This window comes from Salvelinus fontinalis, chromosome 39 (assembly GCF_029448725.1).
Source record: "Salvelinus fontinalis isolate EN_2023a chromosome 39, ASM2944872v1, whole genome shotgun sequence".
Taxonomy (NCBI): domain Eukaryota; kingdom Metazoa; phylum Chordata; class Actinopteri; order Salmoniformes; family Salmonidae; genus Salvelinus; species Salvelinus fontinalis.
Window position 1 is genome coordinate 12,616,872 of NC_074703.1, and position 18,450 is coordinate 12,635,321.

General features: G+C 44.1%; 1 protein-coding gene across 2 annotated transcripts in view; it reads left to right on the forward strand.

Annotated features, from left to right (window-relative positions):
- The first annotated feature begins 14,834 nt into the window (after positions 1 to 14,834).
- Positions 14,835 to 18,450, forward strand: part of LOC129838476 (sodium-coupled neutral amino acid transporter 4-like) — a 41,838-nt gene continuing 38,222 nt past the window's right edge. Inside the window, exon 1 of one of the 2 annotated variants that reach the window (XR_008756853.1) lies at positions 14,835 to 15,163. The gene's annotated coding sequence lies outside the window, so the exon portion shown is untranslated. The remainder of the gene's footprint in view (positions 15,164 to 18,450) is intronic. The other variant, XM_055905459.1, reaches the window with a different exon arrangement.

Sequence of the window (18,450 nt, forward strand, 5' to 3'; positions counted from 1 at the left end):
GGATCGCATTGTCCAGAGTATGGACCGCTGGGAGAGACAGGGAGCGTGTCCAGTACCTCCACCACCCCCTGGAATTCCTTCGAACGTTTTTTCCCCTCCGGAACAGAACAGGATCCAGTTATCCCTACCCACGGGATACAATGGAGATACTGCCAGCTGCCAGGGTTTTCTCCTAAAACTGAACTTGTATCTGGCCACGGTCTCTCCAGTACCAACAGACCGTGAGAAAAGCTTCGCCCTCATCTCCTGCCTTACCGGGAAAGCCCTGGAGTGGGCCAACGCTGTGTGTGGAGAGGATAAGGCGTTGGACCATTTTGAGGAGCTCATCTGCCATTTCCGGAAGGTATTCGACCACCCATCCGAAGGCAGAGCAGCAGGTGAGCTCCTCTATCATCTGAGGCAGGGGAAGAGGAGTGCTCAGGAGTTCGCGTTGGAGTTTAGGACTTTGGCTGCCGGCGCTGGATGGAGCGACAGGGCCCTGATCGACCACTACCGTTGTAGTCTACGCGAGGACGTCCGTCGGGAGCTGGCCTGTAGAGACACCACCCTCAACTTCGACCAACTGGTGGATATGTCCATCAGGCTGGACAACATGCTGGCTACTCGGGGACGTCTAGATCGGGGTCTGGTTGTTCCATCCTCCCGCACTCTCTCTCCCGAACCTATGGAATTGGGAGGGATGGTGCGCAGGGAGACCGGAGGGGGTACCCGCTCGAGCACCATCTATGATCGCAGAGATCACACTGCTGATCGGTGCCGGGTTGGTTCCTCTGGGAATAGAGAAGGCAGGCAGGGCACTCTGGCATCACCCCAGGTGAGTAGGCACCATACTCATCCAGAGCCCTCTGCTGCACTTATGTTTGTCTCTGTCACCTTTCCGGATTTTTCCCTGCATTCCCAGTATAAGGCGCTAGTAGATTCAGGCGCGGCTGGGAATTTCATTAATAAAAATTTAGCTTATAGTTTAGGGATTCCTATTGTTTCTGTGGATATGCCTTTCCCTATTCATGCCTTAGATAGTCGACCAATAGGGTCAGGGTTTATCAGGGAGGTCACCGCACCTTTGTCTATGATAACGCAGGGGGGTCACAAGGAGAAGATTAGTCTTTTCCTTATTGATTCTCCTGCGTATTCTGTGGTGTTAGGCCTACCCTGGTTAACTACTCATAACCCCACTGTTTCTTGGCCACAGAAGGCTCTCACGGGGTGGTCGCGAGAGTGCTCAGGTAGGTGTGTAGGGGTTTCCGTTGGTGCTACTACGGTGGAAAGTCCAGACCAGGTTTCCACCGTGCGCATTCCCCCCGAATATGCCGATTTGGCACTCGCCTTCTGTAAAAAGAAGGCGACTCAATTACCACCCCATCTACAGGGGGATTTTGCGATAGATCTCCTGGTAGACGCTGCATATCCCAGGAGTCACGTGTATCCTCTGTCGCAAGCGGAGACAGTGGCTATGGATAATTATATCTCTGAATCCCTGCGTCAGGGGTTCATTAAGCCATCCATTTCACCCGCCTCTTCGAGTTTCTTTTTTGTGAAGAAGAAGGATGGCGGTTTACGCCCGTGCATTGATTATAGAGACCTTAATAAAATCACGGTAAAATATAGTTACCCGCTACCTTTGATAAATACAGTAATGGAGTCAATGCGCGGGGCCCGCTTCTTCACAAAATTGGATCTCAGGAGTGCGTACAATCTGGTGCGTATTAGGAGGGGTGATGAGTGGAAGACGGCATTTAGCACCACCTCAGGTCATTATGAGTACCTGGTCATGCCATATGGGTTGATGAATGCTCCATCAGTCTTCCAATAGTTTGTAGATGAGATCTTCAGGGACCTGAACGGGCAGGGTGTAGTGGTGTATATCGATGATATTTTGATATACTCTGCTACACGCGCTGAGCATGTGTCCTTGGTGCGCAAGGTGCTTGGTCGCCTGTTGGAGCATGATTTATATGTCAAGGCTGAGAAATGCTTGTTCTTCCAACAATCCATCTCCTTCCTAGGGCATCAGATTACCACTTCAGGAGTGGAGATGGAGAGCGACCGCATTACAGCCGTGCGTAATTGGCCGACTCCAACCACGGTAAAGGAGGTGCAGCGTTTTTTAGGGTTTGCCAATTACTACCGGAGATTTATCGGGGTTTTGGTCAGGTTGCAGCTCCCATTACCTCACTGCTAAAGGGGGTCCGGTGCGCTTGCAGTGGTCAGCCGAGGCGAATAGGGCTTTTGGTAAACTGAAGGCTCTGTTTACCTCGGCGCCTGTGTTGGCTCATCCGGATCCCTCTTTGCCATTCATAGTAGAGGTGGACGCATCCGAAGCTGGGATAGGAGCAGTGCTCTCTCAGCGTTCGGGTGTGCCACCGAAGCTTCGCCCCTGTGCTTTCTTTTCGAAGAAGCTCAGCCCGGCGGAGCGTAACTATGATGTGGGGGACCGAGAGCTGTTAGCTGTCGTAAAAGCCTTGAAGGTGTGGAGGCATTGGCTTGAGGGGGCTAATCACCCTTTTCTCATCTGGACTGACCACCGCAATCTGGAGTACATCCGGCAGGCGAAGAGACTAAATCCTCGCCAGGCAAGGTGGGCCATGTTTTTCACTCGTTTTGTGTTTACACTTACTTACAGACCAGGCTCCCAGAACGTCAAGGCAGACGCATTGTCTCGGCTGTATGACACAGAGGAGCGACCCATGGATCCCACTCCCATACTCCCAGAGTCGTGTTTGGTGGCGCCAGTAGTGTGGGAGCTGGACGCGGACATTGAGCGGGCGTCACGTGCAGAGCCCTCTCCTCCTGAGTGTCCAGCTGGTCGTCTGTACGTTCCGTCTGCTGTCCGCGACCGATTGATCTATTGGGCTCACACATCACCCTCCTCTGGTCATCCTGGGATAGGTCGGACGATGCGCTGTCTTGATGGGAGGTACTGGTGGCCCACTTTAGCTAAGGACGTGAGGATTTATGTTTCCTCCTGTTCGGTGTGCGCCCAGTGCAAGGCTCCTAGACACCTGCCTAGAGGTAAGCTTTTACCTTTACCCGTTCCTCAACGGCCGTGGTCGCACCTGTCAGTGGATTTTGTGACTGATCTTCCACCTTCACAGGGTTACACCACGATCCTGGTCGTTGTGGATCGGTTCTCTAAGTCCTGTCGTCTTCTCCCTTTGCCCGGTCTCCCTACGGCCTTACAAACTGCGGAGGCTTTGTTTACACATGTTTTCCGGCATTATGGGGTGCCTGAGGATATAGTGTCTGATCGGGGTCCCCAGTTCACGTCAAGGGTCTGGAAGGCGTTCATGGAACGTCTGGGGATCTCGGTTAGTCTTACCTCAGGTTTTCACCCCGAGAGTAATGGGCAGGTGGAGAGAGTTAACCAGGATGTGGGCAGGTTTCTGCGGTCCCATTGCCAGGACCGGCCAGGGGAGTGGGCGAAGTTCGTGCCCTGGGCAGAGATAGCCCAGAACTCGCTACGTCACTCCTCCACTAACCTTACCCCTTTTCAATGTGTATTAGGGTATCAGCCGGTTCTGGCTCCTTGGCATCAGAGTCAGACCGAAGCTCCTGCGGTGGACAATTGGTTTCGGCACGCTGAGGAGACTTGGGAGGCAGCCCACGTCCACCTTCAGCGTGCCATAAGGCGCCAGAAAATTGGCGCAGACCGTCGCCGCAGTGAGGCCCCGGTGTTCGTACCAGGGGACAGGGTCTGGCTCTCGACCCGAAACCTGCCCCTCCGCCTGCTCTGCCGGAAGCTGTGTCCGCGGTTTGTGGGGCCGTTTAAAGTCCTGAGGAGAGTGAACGAGGTATGTTATAGATTACAACTGCCCATTAATTACCGTATTAACCCCTCGTTCCATGTGTCTCTCCTCAGGCCGGTGGTGGCTGGCCCGCTCCAGGAGGCTGAAGTGCGTGAAGTTCCTCCGCCTCCTCTAGACATCGAGGGGGTCCCGGCGTACGCTATTCGATCCATTTTGGATTCGAGACGTCGGGCGAGGGGCCTTCAGTACCTCGTGGACTGGGAGGGGTACGGGCCGGAGGAGAGATGCTGGGTTCCGGTGGAGGACGTTTTAGATCCTTCTATGTTAAAAGAATTCCACCGCCTCCATCCGGATCGCCCTGCACCTCGCCCTCCGGGTCGTCCCCGAGGCCGGTGTCGACGCGCTGCTGGAGCCGCGCGTCAGGGGGGGGGTAATGTCACGACTTCTGCCGAAGTCGTTGCCTCTCCTTGTCCGGGCGGTGTTCGGCGGTCGACTTCACCGGTCTTCTAGTCATCATCGATCCATTTTTCATTTTCCATTGGTTTTGTCTTGTCTTCCCACACACCTGTTGTCAATCCCATTCATTACCTGTTGTGTATTTACCCTCTGTTTCCCTTCATGTGTTTGTCAGAGATTGTTCGTTGTCAAGTGTTGTGTGTTCTGTGTATAGGTGTGCTATGGGTCTTCATACCCAGATTTTTGTATTATAATTTTCCGTGAGTGTTATGGAGCTAATTACTGGGACTATTATTAAAGTACTCCATGCTACACTCTATTTTGACTCTCCTGCGCCTGACTTCCTCTGCCACCTATACACGCCATTGTGACAACGAGGTCCGGAGCCTGCTGGTTTTCTGTTTTACTTGATCATTAATTGCACCCACCTGGTGTCCCAGGTCTAAATCAGTCCCTTATTAGAGGGGAACAATTCAAAAATGAAGTGGAACTGGCTTTGAGGTCCAGAGTTGAGTTTGAAGGCTCTATACTTTCTTGTTTAATTGTCACATAAACTGAAATTAGGCGAACTTATTAGAATTTTATCAACCGGGAAATGGCAAAGAAATTTTTGTATATTGCACCTTTAAACCTCAGGAGGCTGAATAAATTTGGCTTGGCCCCTAAGAAACTTTTACAGATGCTCAATTGAGAGCATCCTGTCGGGATGTATCACCGCTTGGTACGGCAACCGTACAGCCCGCAACCGCAGGGCTCTCTACAAGGTGGTACGGTCTGCCCAACGCATCACCGGGGGCACACTGCCTGCCATCGAGGACACCTACAGCACCGATGTCACAGGAAGGCCCTAAACATCATCAAGGACATCAACCACCTGTTCCATGGCATGTTCACCTCACTATCAACCAGAAGGCGAGGTCAGTACATGTGCATCAAAGCTGGGACAGAGAGACTGTAAAACAGCTTCTATCTCAAGGCCATCAGACTGTTAAATAGCCATCACTAGCCGGCTATCACCTTAGAGGCTGCTGACCTATATACATAGACTTGGAATCACTGGCCACTTAAATAATGGAACACTAGTCATTTTAATAATGTTTACATACTGCTTTAATCATGTCATATGTATATACTGTATTATAAACTGGGTGGTTTGAACCCTGAATGCTGATTGTCTGACAGCAGTGGTATATCAGACCGTATACCACAGGTATGACAAAACATTCATTTTTCCTGCTCTAATTACGTTGGTAACCAGTTTATAATAGCAATAAGGCATCTTGGGGGTTTGTGGTATATGGCCAATATACCACGGCTAAGGGCGGTGTCCAGGCCTAAGAACAGCCCTTAGCCGTGATATATTGGCCATATACCACACCCCCTTGGGCCTTATTGCTTAATTTTCTTCTACTGTATTTAGTCAATGCCACTCCGAAATTGCTCGTCCTAATATTTATACATTTCTTAATTCAATTATTTTACTTTTAGATTTGTGTATTGTTTTGAATTGTTAGATACTACTGCACTGTTGGAGCTAGGGACACAAGCATTTCGCTACACCCACAATAACACCTGCTAAATATGTGTATGTGACCAATAAAATTTGATTTATTTTAAAGACAGATGGGCACAGTCATGGCTAAAATAACATCAGAACTTGTATAAACACTAGACCTGTTTCAATGGAGTGTCACGATCGTTATGAGACGAATGAGTGGACCAAGGCGCAGCGTGGGAAAAAGACATCTTATTTTAATGAAGAAAAACAAACACTTACTAAACGAACAAAAAACAAACGATCGTGAAGCTAAAACGAACTAAGTGCACACATGCAACATAGAACATAGACAAAACACACAAACATGTCACACCCTGACCTAACTAAACTAATAAATAAAATCAATATAACAAAGGCCAGGGTGTGACATGGAGTGACTCCCATTTGGCTAACAGATCAAAACATACAGTATTTGTTGCATAAACTCTCTTGGTATTTATAGATCTATACCTGCAAGCTAAAGACGCACCCATATCTGATCAACACATGCTATGTTGAAAACCATTCAGCTTTCACAGAGAAAGACCAGGATAAGCTTTTATTTTATTTTACTATAAATTGGTTGCTTTATCCCCAAGAGCAAATTAGGGATTTGTTGGTATAAAAAGGTGATATAATCTTTCCATAATACTTTCCTATTGTTTATCTGGCAAAATGTCTGGCTATAAGTAGATTAAACAATGTAGCAACTAAATGGCATTCTCCAAAAATGCCAGCCAGGAGATTTTGTACGTTGCTAAATAACAAGCTAACGAATTTAAAAACATGTTGGTGGAAATGATAACGTCCCAGGGAAGTCAAAAAGAAGCTAAAACGTAAAAAGAGAGAACTATCACTTTAAGGTGTTGTTAGAACTCACTAAATCAGACATCTTATAATGGTCCAAATTACCATTCTACTATAACAGGTTGCACTAATTCTGGGCTGGGTGGTAGCCTAGTGGTTAAGAAGTTGGGCCAGTAACCAAAATGTTGCTGGTTTCGAATCCCCGAGCTGACAAGGTGAAATCTGTCAATGTGCACTTGAGCAAGGCACTTAACCCTAATTGCTCCTGTAAGTCTCTCTGAATAAGAGCGCCTGCTAAATGACTAAAATGTAAAAAACGGTCACACTGCACAGATCGTTGTACCTTTATAGACCATACCAGTTTTTATTCCAAGTCTTTACTAGGTCCCCCCATAAAGGTTTTTGAACACCTGCTAAAATAGTATTTAAATCCAATTCAGCATTATTACTACAAGGGAAATTCAATGGCAATTTCTGATACATCATGAGAAACAATTATTAAGAGGTTTTTGGGGGGTGACATAGGGAGTGGGGAGGGTCTTGTTTTGAAAGCTTTGTTTTGAGTAGGAGAATTGAGTATGGGAAGGTGGCGTGAGCATTATACCATGCAATGCCATGTATGAGGTTACTCTGGGGACTGTGACCCCAGTCACACCTGTCACTCCTGGCTGTACCCCCACACCCACCCAAACCCCTATCTGTGCCCCCTCCCCAAATCTGAAGCCAGTCTATTTCAGCTAACTGGGTCAGCCACCTCTGCAAGCCAAGTTTCCCACCTCTGTGAAATACCCACTGCCTCAGCCACTCTGACACAGAAACCTGAGGAGTGTGTGCACAATGTGTGCCCGTGATTTTACCATCACGTACCTTTACTCAATCCCACACAGAAGTCATCATTCTGCTTTATCATCCTCCCCTTTTAAACAGGCTGTTTCTTGTAATATCATACCCACCCCAAATACTGTTTATACCTCCTTTATCATAAAGCAGAACTTGTAAAAACATGGTGAATTATTGATGTAGCACACTGTTACTGGCAATACATATTTAACTAGTATGTTATCAGAAATGCTTGGTATCATGGTTAAATATACAAAAGGGAAAATACTTATTTTAAAGGGAATAGCGGCGCCCATGCCGTGTCTGCTTTGGCGTCACCTGTGTCCTATCCTCATGGTTCCCTAGATCAAACCTACATGTCTTAATTGCAAACTTCACTACAGTGTAGGAGTCTTTAACCTGTCTAGGACAGACGTTCCGCTAGCCAGCTGGTAGGCACCGGTCCTCCTCCTGTGAGTGCTTTAGTAGGTATCACTCTCTAAACCAGAGCGTGAGACAGCTGATCTCAGATAATGCACAACAGGATCCAGCCTCTCCATGGACTTCAATGAAATTGTTTAGAAATCATTTATCCATTAATCATAGCAGATCCAGAATCAGAGTCCTGATAGGGAAACATTAGAGTAACATACTCACCATCTGCTGATGTACTGTAGGGTGGCAGGTAGCCTAGAGGTAGCCTAGTGGTTAGAGTGTTGGGCCAGTGTCTGAAAGGTTGCTGGATCGAATCCCAGAGCTGACAAGATAAATGTCTGTTGTTCTGCCCCTGAGCAAGAAAAATGTATCAACCCATACATAAATGTCCATTAATTATAATCCGCATAATAATCAACATCTCCTGTTGCTGCAGGATTATTTTCCTACTGTAGCACATGGCTCAAATTAAGATCCTACATCTGTACCGTATGTTGACAATTGATGTCTATGTGATATATCAACATGAAGTTTGTGACCAAAACATATGGGTTATGTAGTTGTCACTTAGATCAGGTGTTCCCAAACTTTTTCATTCGGGGCCCCCTTCCAGCATTGGGGAACATTCCGCGTCCCCCCCTACATCTGTACTGTATGTTGACAATTGATGTCTATGTGATACCCCCCTCCCCCCCCCCCTTTCTTGCAATTCTATACATTTTGCCATATCTAATGTGTATTCGTGTGATGTTTGAGTGACAAAAAAATTACAACTATATCTATAGCTAAAATAAAGGTTAAATTAAATAAAAGTCATACAGACAGAATGGATAAAATATGTAATTGAATGTCATATAAAACAAGGTCTCTAGAAGCCATGCTTTTCAACCCAGAACACAAAGGATAATGCCAGAATAGCATCTCATCCTCACAAGTAAAAAGCAGAAACTGACTGACTTCACTGACCTGACTAGTGACATTCAAGTATGTTTTTAATCTGAGCAGCATTTGTTGTTTTTAGAGAGACTGTAGGGTCAGACAGAGTAATCATGAGACGTTGCTCCCAAATCATGGGGAAAATGTTTTTGCCAGTAATCACATAAACGAGAGGACTTGTTTAAAGTCCTGCCTTTGATCAAGATGACATGCCCCTCATGAACCACTTTATAATGTATGGCCGTCACATAGTCAAAATAGTGCACATAGTAGACTAAACCTTGAACCCTGAACCTCAAAAAATGGTGTGCAAGGTAATAATGTTGCTGCTACCCGAGTGACTACTCCTGGTTAACGTCTGTCCCGAAGCAAGCACCAATTAGCCTGGAGCTAGCCCATGCTAGGCCCATTCTCCCGGCTAGCTGAAGAGGCCCATCAGCCACTCCATCAGCCACTCCTGGGCTACAATACCCGGACCCCTTTTACTGAGGGGGTACTCAACTGGCCCCTACATCGTGACGTCCCCTGAATGCCCATCTGCTAGCCTGCTAGCCGCGGCCCGCTAGCTGTCTAGAGCATATTGGACTGTTAGCTGAATAGATCCATCTGCCAAAATCTTGGGCCACTATACCTATTTTGCCAATTGGACTTGGACCCCTCTGCTACTCTGAACCCTACTAATCCATCACGACTGGTCTATCAACGTCACTGCACGCGGAGGCTAAAACAGACTTTCTTCCGTCGAGACGTCTCTCTAAGATCCTTCTGCTAGCTTGCTAGCCCCAGCCTGCTAGCTGTCTGAATCGCCGTGTCTCCAGCCAGCCCAACCACTCACTGGACCCCTGTGATCACCCGGCTACGCATGCCTCTCCCTAATATCAATATGCATTGTCCATTACTTTCCTGGTTAGTGATTATTGTCTTATTTCACTGTAGAGCCTCTAGCCCTGCTCAATATGCCTTAACCAACCATTTAGTTCCACCTCCCACATATGCGGTGACATCACCTGGTTTAAACGTCTCTGGAGACAATATCTCTCTCATCATTACTCAATGCCTAGGTTTACCTCCAATGTACTCACATCCTACCATACCTTTGTCTGTACATTATGCCTTGAATCTATTCTATCGCACCTAGAAACCTGCTCCTTTTACTCTTTGTTCTGAACGTAATAGATGACCAGTTCTGATAGCCTTTAGCAGTACCCTTATCCTACTCCTCCACTGTTCCTCTGTTGATGTAGAGGTTAATCTAGGCCCTGCAGTGCCTAGCTCCACTCCTACTCCCCAGGTGCTCTCATTTCTTGACATCTGTAACCGCAAAAGCCTTGGTTTCATGCATGTTAACATTAGAAGCCTCCTCCTTAAGTTTGTTTTATTCATTGCTTTAGCACATTCTGCCAATCCAGATGTCCTAGCCGTATCTAAATCCTGGCTTAGGAAGACCACCAAAAACCCTGAAATTTCTATCCCTAACTAAAACAATTTCCGACAAGATAGAACTGCCAAAGGGGGCGGTGTTGCAATCTACTGCAGAGATAGCATGCAGAGTTCTGTCTTACTATCCAGGTCTGTACCCAAACAATTCGAGCTTCTACTTTTAAAAATCCACCTTTCCACAAACAAGTCTTTCACCGTTGCCGCTTGCTCTAGACCACCCTCTGCCCCAGCTGTGCCCTGGACACCATATTTGAATTGATTGCCCCCATCTATCTTCAGGGCTCGTGCTGCTAGGTGACCTAAACTGGAACATGCTTAACACCCCGGACATCCTACAATCTAAGCTTGATGCCCTCAATCTCACACATATTATCAATGAACCCACCAGGTACAACCCCAAATCTGTTAACACGGGCACCCTCATAGATATCATCTTAACCAACTTGACCTCCAAATACACCTCTGCTGTTTTCAACCAAGATCTCAGCGATCACTGCCTCATTGCCTGCATCCGTAATGGGTTTGCGGTCAAACGACCACCCCTCATCACTGTCAAACGCTCCCTAAAACACTTCAGTGAGCAGGCCTTTCTAATCGACCTGGCCCATGTATCCTGGAAGGATGCCTGGGTATTCTTTAAAAGTGTCTTCCTCACCATCTTAAATAAGCATGCCCCATTCAAAAAATGTAGAACCAGAACAGATATAGCCCTTGGTTCTCTCCAGACCTGACTGCCCTTGACCAGCACAAAAACATCCTGTGGCGTTCTGCATTAGCATCGAATAAGCCCCTGTGATATGCAACTTTTCAGGGAAGTTAGGAGCCAATATACACAGGCAGTTAGGAAAGCTAAGGCTAGCTTTTTCAAGCAGAAATTTGCATCCTGTAGCACAAACTCAAAAAAGTTCTGGGACAATGTAAAGTCCATGGAGAATAAGAGCACCTCCTCCCAGCTGCCCACTGCACTGAGGCTAGGAAACATTGTCACCACCGATAAATCCACTATAATTGAGAATTTCAATAAGCATTTTTCTACGGCTGGCCATGCTTTCCACCTGGCTACCCCTAACCCGGTTAACAGCCCTCCACTCCCCACAGCAACTCGCCCAAGCCTCCCCATTTCTCCGTCACCCAAATCCAGATAGCTGATGTTCTGAAAGAGCTGCAAAATATGGACCACTACAAATAAGCCGGGCTAGACAATCTGGACCCTCTCTTTCTAAAATGATCTGTCGAAGTTGTTGCAACCCCTATCACTAGCCTGGTCAACCTCTCTTTCGTATCATCTGAGATTCCCAAATATTGAAAAGCTGCCGCGGTCATCCCCCTCTTCAAAGGGGGAGACACTCTAGACCCAAACTGCTACAGACCTATATCTATCCTACCCTGTCTTTCTAAGGTCTTCGAAAGCCAAGTTAACAAACAGATTACTGACCATTTCGAATCACACTGTACCTTCTCCGCTATGCAATCTGGTTTCAGAGCTGGTCATGGGTGCACCTCAGCCACGCTCAAGGTCCTAACCGCCATCGATAAGAGACATTACTGTGCAGCCGTATTCATCGACCTGGCCAAGGCTTTCGACTCTGTCAATCACCACATTCTTATCTGCAGACCCAACAGCCTTGGTTTCTCAAATGATTGCCTCGCCTTGTTCACCAACTACTTCTCTGAAAGAGTTCAGTGTGTCAAATCCGAGGGCCTGTTGTCCGGACCTCTGCAGTCTCTATGGAGGTGCCACAGGGTTCAATTCTCGTGCCGACTCTCTTCTCTGTATACATCAATGATGTCGCTCTTGCTGCTGGTGATTCTCTGATCCACCTCTACGCAGACAACACCATTCTGTATACCTCTGGCCCTTCTTTGGACACTGTGTTAACTAACCTCCAGACGAGCTTCAATGCCATACAACTCTCCTTCCGTGGCCTCCAACTGCTCTTAAATGCAAGTAAAATTAAATGCATGCTCTCCGCACCTGCCCGCCCATCCAGCATCACTACTCTGGACGGTTCTGACTTAGAATATGTGGACAACTACAAATACCTAAGTGTCTGGTTAGAATGTAAACTCTCCTTCCAGACTCACATTAAACATCTCCAATTTAAATTTAAATCTAGAATCGGCTTCCTATTTCGCAACAGAGCATCCTTCACTCATGCTGCCAAACATACCCTCGTAAAACTGACCATCCTACCGATCCTCGACTTCGGCGATGTCATTTACAAAATAGCCTCCAACACTCTAGTCAACAAATTGGATGCAGTCTATTACAGTGCCATCCGTTTTATCACCAAAGCCCCATATACTACCCACCACTGCAACCTGTACGCTCTCGTTGGCTGGCACTCGCTTCATACTCGTCGCCAAACCCACTGGCTCCAGGTCATCTACAAGTCTCTGCTAGGTAAAGCCTCGCCTTATCTCAGCTCACTAGTCACCATAGCAGCACCCACCTGTAGCACACGCTCCAGCAGGTATATCTCACTGGTCACACCCAAAGCCAATTCTTCCTTTGGCCGCCTTTCCTTCCAGTTCTCTGCTGCCAATGACTGGAACAAACTGCAAAAATCACTGAAGCTGGAGACTCATATCTCCCTCACTACGTAGCTTTAAGCACCAGTTGTCAGAGCAGCTCACAGATCACTGTACCTGTACAAAGCCCATCTGTAAATAGCCCATCCAACTACCTCATCCCCATACTGTATTTATGTATTTATCTTGCTCCTTTGCACCCCAGTATCTCTACTTGCACATTCATATATATATATATATATATATATATATATATATAAATTCTGCACATCTACCATTCCAGTGTTTAATTGCTATATTGTAATTACTTCGCCACCATGGCCTATTTATTGCCTTACCTCCCTTATCCTACCTCATTTGCACATACTGTAAATATACTTTTTCTACTGTATTATTGACTGTATGTTTGTTTATTCCATGTGTAACTCTGTGTTGTTGTATGTGTCGAACTGCTTTGCTTTATCTTGGCCAGGTCGCAGTTGCAAATGAGAACTTGTTCTCAACTAGCCTACCTGGTTAAATAAAGGTGAAATAAAAAAAATAAAAAGTCATATTGACCATGTCAATAGCCAGGCCTTGTTTAATCAGCCATTGTTCAGGGAAAGTCCAGAAGAGGACTATTTTGCACTTGAAAACAATATATATAGTGCAAAACTAAAATAATTCTAGACTGCTTTTTCACTGAACAGGAAGTTGTTTTTAACTTATCAGGAAACCAAGTGGGGTTGAATATGTCCCTTTTGATTGGTTTGTGGAGTTATTGATGAAACCTTGTCATGCCAAAGTTTTAAATCTGTTGTTAATTGCAGGAAAATAATTTGGGTCAATATCACCTTCAGTGCATGAATGGTGATTTTCTCTTTTTTTGTTAATGTATTATATAGTTTTTAGTATGCTTAGCAGGCTTGCTCTATCGGTTGGTTGCTGACTCATAGCTTTGAGAATGTTAAAGCTGATTTTATGAGCTGCTGAGACAAGCAAAGTATAGCCAGTTGAGCTAGTTATTTTATGTATCCAATTTATACAGCTCACTCAGTTCTTTGATTACATTGGCTCCATTGACGTCCTCGCATCTGACTTGCTACTGTATAGAACATTTTCTGTTCAACTCACCAACTATGAGGTCACTATATGGGGTGTTATTACCTTGTAACAATAAGAAAAAGAATACAGACAATTGCATACAGACGTAGGATCTTAATTTGAGCCAGTTTGCTACAGCAGGAACATAATCCTGCAGCAACAGGAAATTAGAATTATGTGGATTATAATTAATATAAATCTTTGTAGAGGTTGATACGTTTTTTGTAAGGGAAATCCAATCTGAAATTTCAAAGTGGAAATTGCAAACTTCAGAAGCATTTTTAAACCTCAAATACACTACAAGAAAAGTTATCCCGCAACAGGGTGGTCAAATTATGACCCTACATCTGTAGTAGGTTGTTAGGCAATTTATGTAGCTAAAAAATATAAAAAGTTAGCACCATTTCTTTATGAGATCTTTGTGGCTGTATATATTACACATATATTAAACCATTCATAAATTGTTGTAAAGTGGAGCGAGCATATTTTTTAAATATTTTTTTTAATTGAACCTTTATTTTAACTAGGCAAGTCAGTTAACAACAAATTCTTATTTACAATTACGGCCTACCAAAATGCAAAAGGCCAACATAATTAAGCTACTTGTCCTATATCAATATTTTGCCTGAAATTATGGTGACTGACTAGATGGCAATTGTTTTTAATGCATTATTATGATACCTGGGTTAGGAAAATGTCATCTGTAATAAACTCATCGTCTTCATTTTTAGGATAGCCTGCCCTACAGTGATAAACTGCAAAACACTTTCCCTCATGCTCTGAGAGGATTACGAAGACAAGACATCTTTAAAAAAACACTGTTGGTTGCTGCAATTTTCAGTTATTTAATATAAGTAATGACTTTCTTAAAATCACTTATTTAACTGAAATGAATTTGAAAGTGAACGTGTTGAATGAAAATGCATCCACAATTGAAGGTTTTTGGAAACTTTATGCGGCGCGCGCAAACAACGATAACCGTGCACACTCCTTGAGTGGGTCTACTCTACGAACAGAATGTGTAATGTCAACAAATGAATCACACCAACGTGAAGGCGCTCCAAAATCAATTGTGCTCTTCATATTGCCTACGTTTTACATATTTTACTCGACCACTGTCACTGTCCATCATACAACATACAACTTTCATGTTCTGCCATTGCTTATCGACAACTGCGAGATACAAAAGGCAATTGGTTGCTTTCAGTTCGAGGGTGTCTTGGTAGTGAAACATGATGCTTGAAGAGTTGCCATCACATGGTGGAAATTTCCACTGTGTCCCTCGGTTGTTAAATGGGAAGGGTCTCCCTTACTTGTGTTCACTACGCTTACTTGTCCTGCACCTCTGAAGCCCCGAACATTTACAATTTAGGTAGGTAGGTCCCCATTTAAGCTTTTTTCCTATGTTTAGCCTGTATATGTTCTCCCATAGCTGTGTAGGTATTGCATACTTGTTTGTCAACGTCGGCATTTTGAAACACTGTATCCCATTTCAATTCGCACCGGAAAGCTAATGGTTAATGTTGACATTATTGACAAAACATCTACAAGAGTAATTATCCAAGGCTGAAAATTGCGGTTTAATCTCTCAGGTAATCTGTTTAGCCAATAAACGTGTCGTTTAAAGGAACTATGGGATATTTAAAACACGTTCTTAGGTATTAGCCATGATATTTGATCAAATGTCATCATCCCTGTAGTATATTTGCTGTGTTTGGTGTAGCCTGAATGTTAAATAATAATGTTTTTAGCGAAAATAACACGTGTCGAATGTGTCGTGTAGCCTACATGAAGGGCCAATATTCTATTGTAGACCGTTAATTATTATTATAACGCCAGTAAGTGATATTACATGTGTAATTCACTTACTAGCCAAATGCATTAAATATTTTGATGTGTTTTCGATAAGAAACAATGCAGTTTCTTCCACTGTTTGGAACTGCCCCGCGTGTGCATTTCGCATACTACAAAGGAACGTGGAAATTATTATTTTTACCATTCAATAACCTACATAACGACACTGTCGGAGTTATAAAGTTTACATAGGTTTAATAGTTATTTTTGAATACAATTTCTGTGTGTGTGTGTGTGTTAATAGTTTTACAATTATAAATATAGTGGAAATATCTGGACATGTAGAAATAAACGAGAAAGGTATTTTGGAGTGTATGGTTTAGCCTACAGACTGAATCCGCTTTCTTTCGTTGATTGGGGAGGAGCGTATATCTGTAAGATTCCTAAAGGGTTAAGTCATTTTAACCCTTAGACTTTTTCTTTATCTTTATGTCGTTGATAGGGATATGCTCAGAGAATATTAAGATTTAATTTCACTTCTCTATTTGCTACTTTATTAATTGAAGATGTAAACCTAGATATATTGTAAAAGTACATAGGGTTCTCAAATCCATGTTGTTCAAAAACACTCCTCCCTGTACCAGCATCGAGTTAAGGTTGTAGCATATATTATTAGCCCAGTGAGCCTACCATAACAGAAGCTCAGACATATATCATAAATAAAAATAAAGTAAGTGATTCAGGGAAAGATTTATATATATTGTCTGGTGAACTCCCACTCCCACTGACACTGCATGCATTATTAGGTTACATTTGCCACCAATAACATACTTTTTAGAGTACTGTGAGATGGGATTATTTTAAGTAATATTGGTTTTGAGTTGGGCAACCAAATTCAGATGACCTGATCTCAAGTGTGTCCCTAAAGGGTAATGCTTCGCACATATGTAGACAAGTGCTGATGTTTACAAGTGCAGCACACATATAGGTTAGTAGTTGAGCAAAATTTCACAGTTTAGTGAAATGTTTTTATGGCATGAAGGTTCAGGAAGTTATACATGAAGTTAAAACAAAATGTCTAACTTCCGAATGTATCACGGTGAAAATACAGGTCTGTTATATAGAGCATGCCAAAAGGGATCATACAGTTCCCATTGTTTTGAACTTTACAATGCAATTACTAAATTGTTAATTGGTAAAATCCAACCCACATCTTGGGTTGCTGACTGTGTCCACAGACTATTTTCTAGGTATCTATAAAATAAGGTCAATTTGTAATATGGGTAAACTATCTCTATCTCTGTGAAGCCTCTTTTGACACCTGTCAAAAGGACTATTATTAATAAAGTGTAGAAATGTGTGTTTTAAAAAAATGTATTCTCACAAATGGTAACACAAATCATAGAGACAAAGATTGGAAATTACTTGCAAATGTGAGAAATTGTTTTCACATTTGATAATATCTTGATTTCACAGCTAATCTACTGATGTAACCATTCGGTGACAGACAGAAGCCTAGGCTATTACAGAGAACACTGTACACCGTTGATTGTTTACGGTCTAATAGAAAATGGGTTCATTCTATGTCAAAGACTTTCATGTCAGCAGTGTGCAGGTGTGTTCAAATGCAGGGGCAGGCCCTGGCACGTTTTCTCTGCACACACCTGTCAGTGGGGATAGAGAAATGGGCATGCTCTTTTCATTGGTCAGTATGAGGTGTGTGATGTAGGGTCTTGAGTGACCGAACAGATGTAGGTCAAAAAGCCCAGAGCTGTTCATGTTCGAACAGTGACGGCTGATGCAATTGGGACTGTGTGGAACAGAGCAAACTTACCCGTAAGCCAGTCGCAAAGTCGTGTTTGAGGTGCGTGGTGCATGGCAGTTACTATTAACACTAATCCACTATTATTCCGCAAAGGAATCAAGGGATTTCGGGTGATTTTCCAAAACACTGTCACTATGTCCTTTTGAAATCTGAGAAGGGCATACAATATGTGGGCTGGCTATTCTTACCACTACTATTGCATAATGCAATGACTAAATAGTTTGAACAATAAGAATACGGAACTTAAATATGCCCTGCACTAGCGATGGTAAGAAATATTTCTTAGACTAGCTTTCATTTTTGTGAAATGGCTTTGAACCAGGTCTCTTAATAATTGATGTTATCTCTATGAGACTAACCTGCATTGATTAATGTAATACCACATCCTACTGCATAATTACAACCAGAGTTATGGCTCTAACTATGATCTTTCTCTTGCATTTCAAAGATGGTGGTAGAAAAAGACTGGTTGTTTTTTTCTTTGTATTTTCTTCTACCAGATCTATTGTGTTGTATTCTCCTACTATCAATTCACATTTCCACAAACTTCAGTGTTTCCTTTCTTGGTACCAAGAATATGAATATCCTTGCTTCAGGGCCTGAGCAACAGGCAGTTAGATGTGGGTATGTCATTTAGGTGAAAATTGAAAAAAGGGGGCTATCCCTAAGAAATTAAATAAAGGTTAAATCAATTATTTTTTTAAATGAGTCTCGGTTTCAAATGTCTCAGGTGCCAGCACATACTGGCTCGGAAATTGCGCAATTATGAGCAAGCGGCTAATGACATGCAGGGCCTTACCTGGCCCCGGGAGCACCCTCCTCCCCTAGCAAATTCAAGGCCACTCAGATGTGGTCCTACGTCAAGCAGTGCAACTTCGTCATCAGCCAACAAAAGCCATGGACAGATCAATAGGGACTGATAAGACCATCGGAACATGGGGGACCTGGGGAGAGTGTTCACAAACAAAGTTAGGACGGACCATGTACAGTACCAGGAAGCAACAACGACTACAGCCTGAACCCCATCAGGCCAACAAAAT